Below are 15,951 nucleotides of genomic sequence, written 5' to 3'. Positions count from 1 at the left end.
GAAAGAGACCCAGTGTACGACTCATTGGCATGCTTGAGAGATGGGGAAAGAAACCAAGCAACTTGGAAAACATATTTCAGAATATCATCCATAAAAATTTCCCCAACCTTGCTAGAGAGGTCAACATTCAAATTCCGAAAATTTAGAGAACCCTGCAAAATACTACACAAGATTCTCCAAGGTCATAATGAAGAAATGTTTAAGGTAGCTAGAAAGAAGGGTCAGCCTCCCTACAAAGGGAACCCCATCAGGTTAACAATAGTCCTGTCAGTAGAAACCCTACAAACAGAAGAGATTGGGGGCTTGTATTCAGCATTCATAAAGACAAGAATTTTCAACCAAGAATTTCATATATGGCCAAACTAAGCTTTCTAAGCAAAGGAGAAATAAAATGCTTTTCAGACAAGCAAATGCTAAGGGAATTCTTTACTACCAGATCTGCCTTACAAGAGATCCTGAAGGGAGTGGTAGATACAGAAAGATCAGATTGTTATCAACCACTACAAAAACACCTTTAAGTATATAGACCAGTGACACTATAAAGCAACCACACAAGCAAGTCTGCATAATAGCAAGCTAACAACATGATGACAGGACCAAATCCACACATATCAATGCTAACCTTGAATGTAAATAGGCTAAATATCCCAATTAAAAGGCACAGAGTGGCAAGTTAAATAAAGAAGCAAAATCCAACAGTAGGCTGTCATCAAAAGACCCATCTCACATACAGTGACAGCCATAGGCTCAAAGTAAAGGGATGGAGAACAATCTACAAAGCAAACAGAAAACAGAAAAGAGCAGAGGTTGCTATTCTAATTTCAGACAAAACAGACTTTAAATTAATAAACATTAACAAAAGACAAAGAAGGGCATTAAATAAAGTAAAGGGCTCAATTCAACAAGAAGACTTAATTGTCCTAAATATATACACACACAGCACAGGAGCAGCCAGATATATAAAGCAAGTTATTAGAGACCTACAAAGAGACATAGATAACCACACAATAATAATAGAAGACTTTATCACTCAACTGCAAGTATTAGATAGATCACTGAGGCAGAAAACCAACAAAGATGTTCAGGACCTTAGCCGAAAACTTGAAGAAATGGACCTAAGAGACATCTACAGAACTCTCCACCCCAAATAACAGTGTACATTCTTTTCATCTGCACATGACATATACTTAAACCAAAATTATACAGACCCCGCTTTGGACCATGATATGGTTTGGCTCTGTGTTCCCACTGAAATCTCACCTTAAGATGTAACAATCCCCACATCTCAAGGGTGGGACTGGGTGGAGGTAACTGAATTGTGGGGGCAGTTTTCCCCATGTTGCTCTTGTGATACTGAGTGAATTCTTATGAAATCTAATGGTTTTATAAGGGGTTTCCTCATTCCTCATTTGTTCAGCACTCATTCTCTATCCTGCCTCCCTGTGAAAAGGTGTCTTCCACCAAGATTATAAGTTTCCTGAAGTCTCCCCGGCCATGTGGTACTGTGAGTCAACTAAACCTCTTTTGTTTATCAATTACCCAGTCTTGGATATTTCTTTTTTTCTTTTATTTATTTATTTATTTGAGACGGAGTCTTGCTCTGTCAACCAGGCTGGAGTACAGTGGCAGGCTCTCAGCTTACTGTAGCCTCCGCCTCCCGGGTTTAAAAAATTCTCCTGCCTCAGCCTCCCAAGTACCTGAAATTATAGGCATGCAATACTATGCCTGGCTAATTTTTATATTTTTAGTAGAAATGGGGTGTTGCCATGTTGGCCAGGCTGGTCTTGAACTTCTGACCTCAGGTGATCCACCTGCCTTGGCTCCCAAAGTTCTGGGATTACAGGTGTGAGCCACTGTGCCTGACCTAGTCTTGGGTATGTCTTCATAGCAGCATGAGAACAGGCTAATACAGTAAAATTTGTACTAGGAATTGGGTGCTGCTATAAAGACAACCAAAAATATGGAAGCAACTTTGGAACTGGGTAACAGGCAGAGGTTGGAAGAGTTTGGAGAGCTCAGAGGAAAACAGAAAGAGGGGGGCATGTTTGTAACTCCCTAGAGACTTGCAATGGCTTTGACCAAAATGTTGACAGTCATATGGACAATAAAGTTCAGGCTGAAGTAGTCTTAGCTGGAGATGAGGAACTTGTTGGGAACTTGTTGGGAAGGTGACTCTTCATATGCTCTAGCAAAGATACTGGAGGCATTTTGTCCCTGCCTTAGAGATCTTTGAAACTTTGAACTTGAGAGAGATGATTTAGGGTATCTGATGGAAGAAATTTCTAAGCAGAAGCATTCAACATGTGACTTGGGTGCTCTTAAAAGCATTCAGTTTTATGTATTTAAAAAAATATGGTTTGGAATTGGAATTTATGTTTAAAACGGAAGCAGAGCATAAAAGTTCAGAAAATTTGCAGCCAAAGTGATAGAAATAAAAACCCCATTTTCTAAGGAGAAATTCAAGTCTGCTGAAGCAGTCTGCATAAGAAGAGCCAAATGTTAATTGCCAAGACAATGGGAAAAATGTCTCCAGGGCCTGCCAGAGGTCTTCACTGCAGTCCCTTCCATCACAGATGCAGAGGCCTAGGAGGTAAAATGATTTCATTTACTGGTTCCAGGACCTTGCTGCTTTGTGCAGTCTTGGGACATGATACCCTATGTGTCAGCTGCTTCAGCTCCAGCTGTGGATGAAAGAAGCAAAGGTAGAGCTTGGCCCATTGCTACACAAGGTGCATGCCCCAAGCTTTGTCAGGTTTCATATGGTGTTGGGCCTGCAGGTGTACAGAAGTCAAGAATTGAGGTTGGGGAGCCTCCACATAGATTTCAGAGGATGTATTGAAACACCTGGATGTCCATACCTGAAATCTATCAATGAAAATTTCCTAAAAATTTACTTTTAGACATCTGCGGCTACATTGCCTCTATTAAGAAAGACTGAGCCAGATGTGAAAAAAGTAGATAATACACAATTAATCAAATATATTCTCCATTGTCCCCTGTTTCCTGATTATATGCAAAGTTGTCCATAATCTTTAAAGCTATTTGGAGGGTGCAGTCTTAAACTTAACTTTGGTTCATCCCTTCAATTACTTGCAAGGAAAGCCTACTGAAAATATGTCTTTGATGTAACTTTCACTTTTACCAAAATATTATTATTTGTACTTAAGAACAATAACTTTTTATAAAAAATGTCACGTGGAAGCAATAGTGTGGACACCCAACTCATGGATTGGGGGAAGAGATTTATAAGCCATATATCTTATGAGGGGTTAATATGCAAAATACATAAGAAACTCAAAAAACTCAATAGCAAGAAAACAAATAACCCAATTAGAAAATGGACAAGAGGCCAGTAGTCATGGCTGACACCTGTAATCCAAGCACTTTGGGAGGCTGAGACGAGCAGATTGCCTGAAATCAGGAGGTCAAGAGCAGCCTGGCCTTCATGGCAAAACCCCGTCTCTATTAAAAATGCAAAAAATTAGCCTGGCATAGTGGTACATGCTTATAGTCCCAGTTTTCGGGGGCTGAGGCATGAGAATTGCTTGAGCCCTGGGAGACAGAGGTTGCAGTAAACCAAGATCACATCACTGCACTCCAGCCTGGGAGACAGAGCAAGACTGCCTCTGAAAAAAAAAAAAAGAGAAAAAATATAGAGAGGAGAACTGAATAGACGTTTCTCAAAATAAGACATACAAATGGCCAAAAGACATGTTTAAAAAAATGCTCAACTCACTAATCATTAGAGAAATGCAAATTAAAACCACAATGAAATATCACTTCACATCTGTCAGGATGGCTATTAGCAAAAAGACGAAAGGATAAGTGTTGGTGGGGATGTGGTGAAAAGAGAATCTTTGTACATTGTTGGCAGAAATGTAAATTAGCACAGCTGTTATGGAAAACTGTATGGAGTTTCTTAAAAAATAGAATTACCATATGATGTAGTAATCTCACATCTAGGTAGTACTCAAAGATTTGAAATGAGATTGTCAAATAGCCTTCAATACTCCCCCTGTTCATTGAACCACCATTCACAATAGCCAGTTCATGGAATCAACCTGAGTGTTCATCAACAGGTGAATGGATAAATAAAATTATGTATGTATGTATGTATGTATGTATCTATATGCACACACATTCATATACATACATGTGCATACAAAATAGCATGCCACCTAGCCTTTAGAAGGAAGGAATTTCTGTCATTTGCAACAACATGGACTGGAGAACATTATGGTAAGTGGAATAATTCATGCACAGAAAGACAAGGGTCACATGTTCTCACTTGTATGTGAAATCTAAAACAACTGAACTCATAGAAGCCAAGAGTAGAATAGTGGTTTCAGAGGCTAGGAGTGTGTGGGGAATGAAAAGATGATGGTCAAAGGGTACACAATTTCGGTGAAACAGAATTTTTTTAAAAGTTTATCACAAAATATGGTGAATGTAGTTAACTATGGTGTATTGTACATTTCCAAATTGCTAAGAGAGTAAATTTCCAATGTTCTCAACCAAAAATAATTATTTGAGATTATGGATATGATAATTAGCTTGATTTAATTATTCCACATTGTATTTTATAATCTATAAATGTATACAATTATAAATTGTCAATGTACAAAATTTTAAAAAAATTCATGTGACTACCCAAGAATAATTTTCAAAATCAAGGAAAATATTGGAGACTGCAAACTTCATTGTGAGCTGAGGTTGCATGACTGTACTCCAGCGTGGCACCTGGTGACAGAGCAAGACTCTATCTCAAATAAAAAACTATATATATGCACACATATGCATATACAGAGATACACATATGATGCATAATTTCACATTTTGGGATGGTGCTAGAGAGGCAGCTGTATTTATAGTGCAGAGGTCTAAAGGAAGCTGATGGTTAACTACTTCCTATGGGTAGGCTCAAGAAACAGACAAGATATTTATACTGTTCAAAGACTTTACACAGAACATTACTATCTCATTATGAGAATTGGGCTAGCACAGACAAATACTGCTTTTCCACATTTGTAATAAAATTAATTTTTTGCTTAATATAATTTTTATCTTTAAAATCCAATATCATCCCTAGCTAATTGATGACTTAAATGATTCTCTCAATAATGACAAACATTTCAAATACATGAGTGCCACATTACATGTTGAGTGTTTTATAAAAGTTCAGGAAAGCTTTATGTCATAAAAGAGAACTCAGACATTACTATCTATTTTTCATTTTGGACTGTTATTCTATTGTCTTGGTAATGAAAGGGGATTTTTAAAATAAATTACCCATTCACATGAAAATCTAATTTGAATGAAATTTCCCTGTCTTTTGCTCATTAATTGACTGTATACTTTAACCAAAATAATTTTGTTTTTGAAAGTAAGTATAAAAAACACAAATATTGTATTTTAAATAGTCTATTTGTTTTATGTTTATGGAAGTACATGGCCAAGTATCCTTAGTATTTCCTGGGGTAGCATTACTATAGACTGCCCCAGACATGTGTTTTTATCGCATACTACTTAAATTCATACTACAGCAATGAATAACAACTATTCTGCATAATCATTTTAGAAAACAGTACCATGATTTCTAGCTTTTTGTGAGTAATACAAAAAATCTGAAAAAATGGTTGAAGTTTTTAACATTTAAAAAATAAACTATCCATTAACCTGAGAGTCATCCTGTGTTAATAAAACCTGCAAAGCAGTTATCAAATTTATTAACATGTAATCTGTATCAATTTCATAGCTATAGTTCCTCCATGGGTACTGGGCCTAAAGATAGGCCTTGAACTCTTAGTTCAAGTTTAGGTTCCAATCTTATATGCAAAGGCTTGAGTTTAAGTTTCGAGGAAGTGAAACATAGTATAAGTAGTTGGTGACTGAAATGCATTTGGGTTTGGTGAGAACAGAATCAACAATTTTGTCAAGAGTTTTGTGTTCACATTGGCAGCACACACAGAAAACTTGAATGAGGGATAACGTTAGGAGAAATACCTAACGTAGGTGAAGGGGGATAGATGCAGCAAACCATCATGGTATGTGTATACCTATGAAACAAACCTGCACGATCTGCACATGTACTGCAGGACCTAAAGTATAATGAAAAAAAAAACACAGAAAAAAAAAAAAGTAACTGGCAAATGAGAAATCTTAAAAGAAAAAAAGAAAGAAAGAAAGCTGGAATGATAGAGTGAAGATGAGCATGGCCCATGCACAAGGAGAACACACAAATTCATGAAGCATTCCATAAACTAAAACAAACAAACAAAGAATTTTGCCAAGATTTCTAGCACAGCGATTGAGAAAATGATGGTAACATTGACACGGATTAGATTTGGGGACATGAAGGTATTTTGTTTCACTTTGTTTTTAAGGGTGTGGCAACCTGACAGACCACAGGGACGCAGTTTTTTGTTTTTTGTTTTTGTTTGTTCCATTAACACACTGTGAATTGGGGACTAAAAATAAGAAAGCAGAGACAAACATGCTAAATGAATGAACATAGTAGGTGTTTAAGTAGACATTAGGTGGATGAATAAAAAAGAAGGTAACAAGAGGAAGATCCACTATATTAATAAAAGTGGTATTATCCTGGCATATTCTTTTCAAATTATTGATTTTATCTTCCACTTAAAATCAGGACATACTGAGAAAATCAGAACAGAAATTCCAAGACTCTTCTTGGGAATAGAGTTCCCAAAACTTTATTTTAGTATCATGCTTTTCAATTTATATGACTTGGATTATTTATATACAACACTGAAGGACAATTTGTATGCAAATATTGTTGGCACAAGCCCATGATTAAATTGCAAAAGCTTGGAATGATATGGAACTTATCACTGATTACTTTCACAAGTGGCTCTCAGAAACAGAATCTTAATAAATCACTACCATTCTTCTATATTTTTTATACATCTGAACAACTATCACCTTATCAGCATGCTAAGAGTTAGATTACAGCAATCATGTTCTTCACGAGCATGATACAAATCACCAAGAAGCTGCCACAAGTCTATCTCTTACTCTTGTTATCATGTTTAAAATTACCTTCCCTTTGCTGGTTTTATGTGGTTCATATCTCTGCTCAAATATCACTCCTACCTTGTCTCCCAGAACTCCATTCTCATACTCTACTTGTATACATGGCACTTACCACAATCTAAAATTATATTATATGTTGACTTGTTTATTGTCATCATGCCCTGCAATGCAAATTTTGTAAAAGAGTTGAGCCTGACACTTAGTAGTTATTCAATAGGTATTTGCTCAATGACAAATGAAATGAATGAGATACAAAGCAGTTTTGGAGAGGCTATAAATCCACATGCAGACCAGTAACAACATAACACAGTAGTAGTATCACATTATGTCTCAAGATACTTAATTTTTCTATATTAAATGCTTAAAAAGCTTCATGACATTTATATTGAGAGCTCAATTGATCTGGACAACTATAAAGGGCAATTCACAAATATTCTAAGTTATGCCAACTCTATAGTTCAGCTACAATGGCTAATTGTTGATATTTTGAAATAATTTTATGTATTGATTAAAGATGCCTTTATAAACAAAAATGTTTACTGAATTTGGCTTCCTGATGTGAAATGTGTGTTTCATTTTTTTTTAATAATCAAAAATTATCCATAATTAAAGCACATTTGTTTTGTAAAAAGAAGTTCAAGTATATGATGATTTATGACTTATTGAGTTTTATTTCCTGCCTTAAATGTTCTATAATAATTTAGATTTAGCATCCAAATGGTCATCTTATACAATAATTAAATAGAAAATAAGCATTAAGAAAATATAAATAATCCTTACTATTTTCAGTATGTTCACACCAGGTATGAAACTATAGAAAACATAATCTATTATAAAAATATCACCATATTACAAGCTTGTACCATAAAATGATGGCACCAACTTTAATATATAATTTTAGCCCTCAGTTGAGCTATATTTCATTGTGTTAGGTAAAAATGAAAGCTTTTAACCTAGTAAATCATTGTGAGGAAAAATGGATGGCTAATGCAATTAATTTTAGTATGTAAGTTTTATTCTTCAAAACAGTATTTGCTAAACAAATATTCTCTGTCATTCTTTTGGTTCCAATCAATATAAAACTGCCGGGGCCAGGTGCTGTGGCTCATGCCTGTAATCCTAGCATTTTGGGAGGCCAAGGCAGGTAGATTATTTGAGGTCAGGAGTTTGAGACCTGCCTAGCCAACATGGTGAAATCCTGTCTTTATTAAAAATACAAAAAATTAGCCAGGCGTGGTGGCATGCATCTGTAATCCCAGCTACACAGGAGGCTGAGGCAGGAGAATCACTTGAACCCAGGAGGCAGAAGTTGCAGTGAGCCGCTATTACACTCCAGCCTGGTAAGCAGAGCAAGATTCTGTCTCAGGAAAAAAAAAGACTGCAGGGCACATTACCCATTCTGAAAGTGGAACATCAAGTCTAGGTTTAGATTTATTCTTTAATCATCAACTTACTATCAAATGCTAATTTTTAAAAATATGTATAAGTAGAAGCAGTCCATCTGCAGCTCTCAGAGAATCTATTATTAAAATTAAGGCTGCAGCAAAGGACATTAGTCAAAGGAAAGAATTTCTAAACAAAATATTAACACTCGAAGTAGTAAACATATGGGTAAGAATGCAGGAATTTCATCAATTTTTATTAGATGTATCCAGCCAAATAAGTAACTTTAAAACTTATCTAAAATCTGAAATCATGCTAACATTTCCATAGGTCTTTTAAAGATCTTTTGAGAAGAACAGGCTACAGTTTGATGGTGCTATTCATTTACTGTGACAAATGATTTTCCAGTGATGAGGAATGGCTGCAATAGAAGACATAAATTCATTGATAAGTACATAAGTTGTCAAAAAATGGCTTCATCAAAAATACTAAAAGCCAGGAGATATTTGAACCACAGTCCAGGTTTAGAAGACCTAGTTGAGGATGCTCTTGGATCTGTTCTATCTATGGAACTCATCTTTTGCTTCTTCCCAGGTCTCCTTTGTTTCTATACTAGTGAAACAAAATCCTAGACGTAGAACTTTTCCATGTATTATCTATATTAGAAATTTCAGAAGATGATGAACTATAGGTAAATATGCTTCAGAATGAAACTTAACTTGATCCAAGCAAAGTATATAGCTATATGTTTCTTAAAGTTTTTATACCATTTGATCACCTATGTAAAGAAAGTCTTTCTTTAAACACAACTCAAATAACCATTTTGGTTTTGACTTCTTTTTGCTTTGATAATGTGTATTATAATTTTCATTAAAAATATTTCAGAATAAACATTTCATATATTTTCTATATCTGTGTCTGTGTAAGATGTGTAAGTAAACTTTAATCTATACTTACAGACCATTAGATAGGAGTGGAATACCTTAACCAAGATTCAACACTCCAAAGGAGATTACTTTGGAACTTCAAATGTTTGCACATCTGCACTGGATGGTTATTAATTCACATTAGGAATCTTGGAAATAAGTCTCTATTGACAAAAGTAAGAGTGTACAGGATATATAGTTGGTTAGAAAAATTGTAATGGATTCACTGTTATTACGTGAACAAGCATAATAATTTGGCCCAATAGCTTACTATAATAAGGGCAGGGCTTTTGGTCTTCTCCATCAGTAGTAAATAAAGTTCAGTCCAGTGGTAATAAGTGAAATGGTTGACACTGTAAAGAAATTGACGGTAAAAACCATCTGTAGCAATTTATCAGAGTAATTGTCTATCTTTGAGTTCTAAATCTACTAACAAACACACCAACAAAAACTACTAGGGACTTGTATTTTGTATTTTAAAAAATGTTCTAGTAATTCACTATTACTTTTTAGCATTTTTAAAAAGTATTGGTTTTCAAAAGATGAAGGGAAAAAAATGACATATTGAGACACGCTATCCTAGTTCTTTACTAGCTTTATATTTTTGCATCTACCCTAAATAGAAATTGTTGGGTTGGCTATCATAATGCCACTGAGTTCTCCAAAAGAGTAATCTTTTAATGCATGGAGCTGTCACATTTCCTGAAGGCTGAGGATATTATATGAATGTTTGTTTCTTACCATTCCCTTTCTTGTTGCTTTTGCTTTCCTTCTTTTGTTTTTCTGCTTCATAAAAATATTGTTACGTTTGAAAAAATTTAACCTTTCAAATGTAATGTAGTAATCTTTAAAATTAAATTACATTTCAATGTAATAAATACCTGGTATACAGGTTACGGGTGAGTGGATATACAGCCTGCACCCTCCTCTATACAAACTCCAATATTTGCCAAAATAACTTTCCAGTTGCCAAAATACCAAATAGGCTTAGTTTTGCCATTTCTTTCCCCAGTTCAATCAGCCCTTTTGCCACTGCTCCTATTTTGAAACCTATGTAATTTGTATTTCCTGTTGTTTTTTTCAAAGGGTCAGAAGTATAGACTCATTACTAGGAAGGTGAATACATAATCTTTGTGAAAGAGCAGAAGCATATACGAAGTTATAAAGATACTCAAAGAACTTTCTCTAGGGGATTATAACTAAATCTTCACTCCCAGCTGCCTCACTTGTCAATTAGCCAGAGTGTGACCAGAATGGCAGCAGGCAAATGTGAACAATCCGATACTGACCATACGCACATAAGACAAAACCACTCACCCTTGTCCTTGGTCAGAATGGAAATCTGCTTCTGCAGTACTCTCAAATACAAAGGATCATAATATGGCAATAACAACTGGCAGCTTTCCCAGATTTAACAACTCTCTAATTTTGTATTAACTTCAAGAAAGATGAATTTCTTAATAAGAAATTAGGGCTTTCAGTTGCTGTCTAGAGCAGATTGGCAATTTGACTGATACCCTAAATGTAAACCTTAATGATTACCACTTAGATATTTAAAATTCTGCAACTGCTCCTACTGGGTTTATTATAAGAGAAATAATCACCTCTACAGATGGTTTTTGACACATAATAAACTGAAAAGCATGAAATCCTTTCTATACAGTATTTGTTTTGAAATATCTACTCTCTAAACATGTGACTATTTTCAAATCAGTGTATTTCCACAAAACAGTGTGTGCGTGTGTTAAGGGGGCTGCTGCTCCGGAAATTAAGGGATTGAATTATTGTTGTATTGTTGCTTTATGAGCATCAATATGAGATGTCTGAAATGAAAAGCAGTGTAAATCTATTGACACTCAAAAGTGACTCATACTATGTGATTGCGGAGCTGGGTTTATCTGTCTGATATTATTAGTAAAATAGTTTCCTTATGTCACATAAACATTGGTAACATGACAATACTACCTTGTTAGCAAATTAAAATACCTCTTATAAAACCCTTATAAGTCACCTTTTATGTAGTCCTCCTAAAAACAGGTAAAGGCATAATTATGTAAACTCCAAAAGAGAATTGTTTCAATCAACATCATAAGGTGCACAGTAATTTGGCTCAAGGGTGATTACAAGATTTTAAAGTCTGTAAAATGGGGTATATATATCTGCTCATAAAATCAAGTTTTTAATTTATTAATTAGTAAAATTATTAATTTCTTATATTAAGAAGACTGTTCCCTCCAAATAATATAGAATTTCTGATTCAGTCTAGATTCATGGAGAGCATTTAGTTACTTTTCCACACATGAAATCATAAATGAGGAAGATGATAGAAACCTGGTTCTTAAGCCTGTAAGTTATCTGAGAAAGTATACTTTTAATTAATTTTTGCTTGAAAAATTGAATTTAAAATCTTCATAAATGATATTTGGTGTTGTCAGTACATGGAATAGTTTAAAATTGTTTCAATAGAAATGTGTAAGGTGAGTGAACATGACATTTATGACATACAGATATGTGCAAAGCACTCACAGGAAGAACTGCCCATCAGAAATGTGAGGAGTCAGCAAATAAATGATTCAGGATTTCTTCACCATCAAATGCCACTTTGTGAAATGTGACTAACTAATAAGTTAGGATGAGTTAAATTAAACTAAAGCCCACAAAAATATCTCATCACAGTTTCCAAATAACTTTCACAGGTCATTTTGTCTAAAAAACATTCAAAGGTACACAAAGCCAGCAAGAATCTTTGTCTCTTATTTGAGGAAACCAATGTAAAAATAGAATAATTGACTTAAGGATGATCACACAACTGGTATGGAGAGTTGTTAGATTCGTTGGCACTTTTGTCCAACTCATCCCTGCATCCTAAGTGTCAGGAAATGGGCACGTTTTCTAGGTGATTGAGGATCAGTGACCCTGGCCAATGACTCACCACTAAATTAATATGTTCCATAGAACTAGGGCTGTCAGGATACTAGTCAAAGAATTCAAGTTGGCTGTGGATAAAGACAGTAGTTTTAGCTTTGTCTCCTCTTTGTTTAAAGCCATTAAGCAAAGTTTAGGCAGTTATAGTTAGATTAAGAATCTCAATCTTCCATCCTTATACCACTACAGACTCTGTGGGAGATTGGAAACTTATATCCGTATTTCAGGGATATTTTTCCCTGCTGAGGATCCCCAACGCACAAAAGAAACAAAACAACTTGATCCCAAGAAATGAAGGGAATAAGAGGGTAATGGATTGAAAAAGAACCAGAACTCCAAGTAAAATAATAAAGTACAAATCAATGAATGAATAAAATAACTGACAGTGGTAAATTTTAACATTGGTGAATCCCCCTCAAAAACTCAAATCTAAAGAGCCGACATTAACAAACTGAGCAGTTTCAGAAAACCAGGTGTAAAAATTACACTAATGTTTTATGTCTTGCTCACTTCTTAAACAAGATGCTTGCCTTTCACTCATGTAGGTTTTTACTATCAAGTAAAGACTAAGCATTCCAAAATTCAAGATAAAATTTTACATTGACACTTAAACCTTTTTTTTTTTGACATTTGGCCAGAGCTGAAAATCCAGCCAAACATCATTTTTTGACAGAAAGACAGAAATAAGCAAAACAGTTTCCTCACTCCTTATGTTTATATAGGCAGCAATATAACTAAAAGAGCTTTCCCAAAGTAGGTTCCACAAGAGGTTAACAGCTATTATGTGAAAAAAAGTTCCATGGTCAAATAAATTTGACAATCATTGTGTTAAATCAAATTGAGAAATTCTCTTTATTTCAGGGGCCCTTATGACCATAATTATACTTCTTGTCATTAAACCCCTACGTTTCATGACTAAGTCCTGGGAATTGTTGCTCTAAGGAAGGGGTCTAGTTATTATTCCTATTACAAGCACAATCCCAGTCCTGGAACTTGATCAGGGCTAACACCCTGAAATAGTAAGAGAGGTTCTCTGTATGTTCTGGGCTTTATGTGCCGCCATTGCTTAGTACTACAGTCAGCTAAATTTGGGAAGAATTTTATGCTTATTAGTCGATCAAGTTTGCTTCTTAGTTTCACTGAGAGTAATTGGCTTTAAAAAACAAAATCATAGTACCAATATTACACTGAGAAAATGTGATAAAGCCCTAATCATTAAATATCTAAGTTAGACCTCGAATTTTCCAAATAATTGCAGAATTTTTAAATAGATAATTTGTTTGAATGACCATGCAAGTTCCACACATTGCCTGCGACTGATATGTCATGTAAGGCTACTAGTAATCTATAGATATGCTCTTCCTTCCTTCTTCTTTATCTTCCAGTATCTGTCATTATTCTTAAGCTGAAAAATTTATCTTGTAGAGTTTCTCACCTTTTGAATTTCAAGGATTACATCTTACGATGCCATTTAACATGTTCCTCTGTCCCTTGAACTTTCTGCCATCTTGCAGATAAATCTAAAGGCTTGACTTGCTTTAGGTTTAATTTCTGGCAAGGCTACTTGCTAAAAATCTTTTGTACTTCCATCAAGAGTCATGTAACGTCCAGAGGTTTCTCTTTTTGTGACATTAGAAGTAGCCATGGATGACCACTGTCCAGATGGATTATTTCATTAAAAGTTTTCAGGTGACAGTGACATTCTATCTTTATTATTTCATCTTCATTAGCTGGAGTATTTCTATAAGGAGAAACTCAGTCTCGTCAACTACATGGTTAGAGTTTTTACAAGAAAGTCAGGTAAAATGTTATTTGCTATTTTATAGATTACAGAGATGGTTCACCAACTCTTTCAAACAAGCTGAGTGTTTTTTCTTTTTTGTAATTTATGTATTTTTATGATAATGAGCTCATGGATTACAAAATATTTTGTGTTTTTTGAATCCATTGTCATTATCATTTTTATAGATGATAAGATTGTATCCTTTTTATGGCCAATAGAAGCCTCTTTCAGTTCAGTTTTGAATCTTTCTGTTATAAGGCAGTAGACTTTGATAACTTTATTGCATTCTGGTTTATTATTTCATTTTATGAAAAAATAAAATATTTTTATATTCCCTTACTTGTTTTTAGACAAATGGTAATGATTATGCATCCTTTTCTCTACCTTGAATTTTGTTCATCAAGAATCACACATAGGGATAGTTTTCATTTCTTTTTACAGCTGTATAGTATGTCACTGTATATGGAATATAATTTTTTTAATTCCTTTTTTATGCACACTTGGGTTGTTTCAAGGCTTTTTGCTTTTCTAAACTATGCTGCTGTAATGCAGCCCTGCCTGCATTGTTTTTAAATACTATTCATGTTGGTGTGTGTGTGTCTAGTTTGTTGTTTTTAACCATGTCACGGTACTCTGGGGTATATATAAACAAACATAATTTTATGAAAACCACAGAGGCAGAATCCACTGAAGATTTTCATTTGTAAAGATATAAATAATTTATTATAAATGGATATTTTTTCAATTACATAAGTTCCTTTTCAGTGTCTGATATGGTTTGGCTGTGTCCTCATCCAAAATTTCATCTTGAAATGTAATCTGAATCATAATCCCCACGTGTTGGTGGAGGGACCTTGTGGGAGGTAATTAGATCATGGGACTGGTTCTCCTCCCCACCATGCTGTTCCCATGAGAGTTTGTATGAGATCTGATGGTTTTATAAGGGCTTTCCCCACCTTCATTCTGCACTTCTCTCTCCTGCTGCCATGTGAAGGACACTTTTATTCCCCCTTCCATCATGATTATAAGTTTCCTGAGGCCTCACCAGCTATGCAGAATTATAAGTCCATTAAACCTCTGTTTTTAAAAAATAAAGTACCCAGTCTTGGACATTTCTTTATAGCAGCATGAGAATAGACTAATACAATGTGTTATAATGCTTTCCTTTTTTAAAAAACAAAATTGCATAGATTATGTCTTCTGGAAAAGTTATTGCTTTATTCACAAGCAACAAACACAAAACCAGACCAATGGAATTACATCAAGCTAAAAAGCTTCTGTATAGCAAAGGAAACAACAGAGTGAAGAGACAACCTACAAAGTAGGAAAAAATATGTCAAACTATTCATTTAACAAGGGATTAATAATCAAAATATATAAAGAACTCAAGCAACTCAACACTAAAAATAATAATAATAATCCCAGTAAAAAGTGGGCAAAGAGGTGGGGTGCAGTGGCTCACATCTATAATCTCAGCACGTTGGGAGGCCAAGGTGGTCAGATCGGTTGGGGTCAAGAGTTCTAGACTAGCCTAGACAACATGGTAAAATCCCATCTCTCCTAAAAATACAAAAATTAGCTGGCTGTGGTGGCGGGCACTTGTAATCCCAGCTACTCATAAGGTTGAGGCAGAAGACTCCCTTGAACCTGGGAGTTAGAAGTTGTAGTAGCTGAGATCATGCCACTGTACTCCAACAGAGTGAGACTCCATCTCAAACAGCAAAAAAAGTTGGGGGGGGGGCAGATCAAAGAACGTAAACAAACATTTATCAAAAGAATACACACAAGTGGCCAACAGGTATATGAAAAACTGCTCAACATCACTAACTATAAGAGAAATGCAAATAGAAACCACAACGAGATATTATCTTACCCCAATTA

General features: G+C 35.0%; 1 protein-coding gene and 1 non-coding gene across 32 annotated transcripts in view; one reads left to right on the top strand and one right to left on the bottom strand.

Annotated features, from left to right (window-relative positions):
• MAGI2 (membrane associated guanylate kinase, WW and PDZ domain containing 2) overlaps positions 1 to 15,951 on the bottom strand; it is a 1,508,583-nt gene that overhangs the window by 1,060,430 nt on the left and 432,202 nt on the right. The gene's annotated exons all lie outside the window — the stretch shown is intronic.
• LOC118143956 (U6 spliceosomal RNA) lies at positions 6,158 to 6,263 on the top strand. Its single transcript, XR_004728434.1, has one exon. It is a non-coding gene; the product is annotated as a U6 spliceosomal RNA (small nuclear RNA).

This window comes from Callithrix jacchus, chromosome 11, assembly GCF_049354715.1.
Source record: "Callithrix jacchus isolate 240 chromosome 11, calJac240_pri, whole genome shotgun sequence".
NCBI lineage: Eukaryota > Metazoa > Chordata > Mammalia > Primates > Cebidae > Callithrix > Callithrix jacchus.
This window is presented reverse-complemented; position numbering and strand designations above follow the sequence as displayed.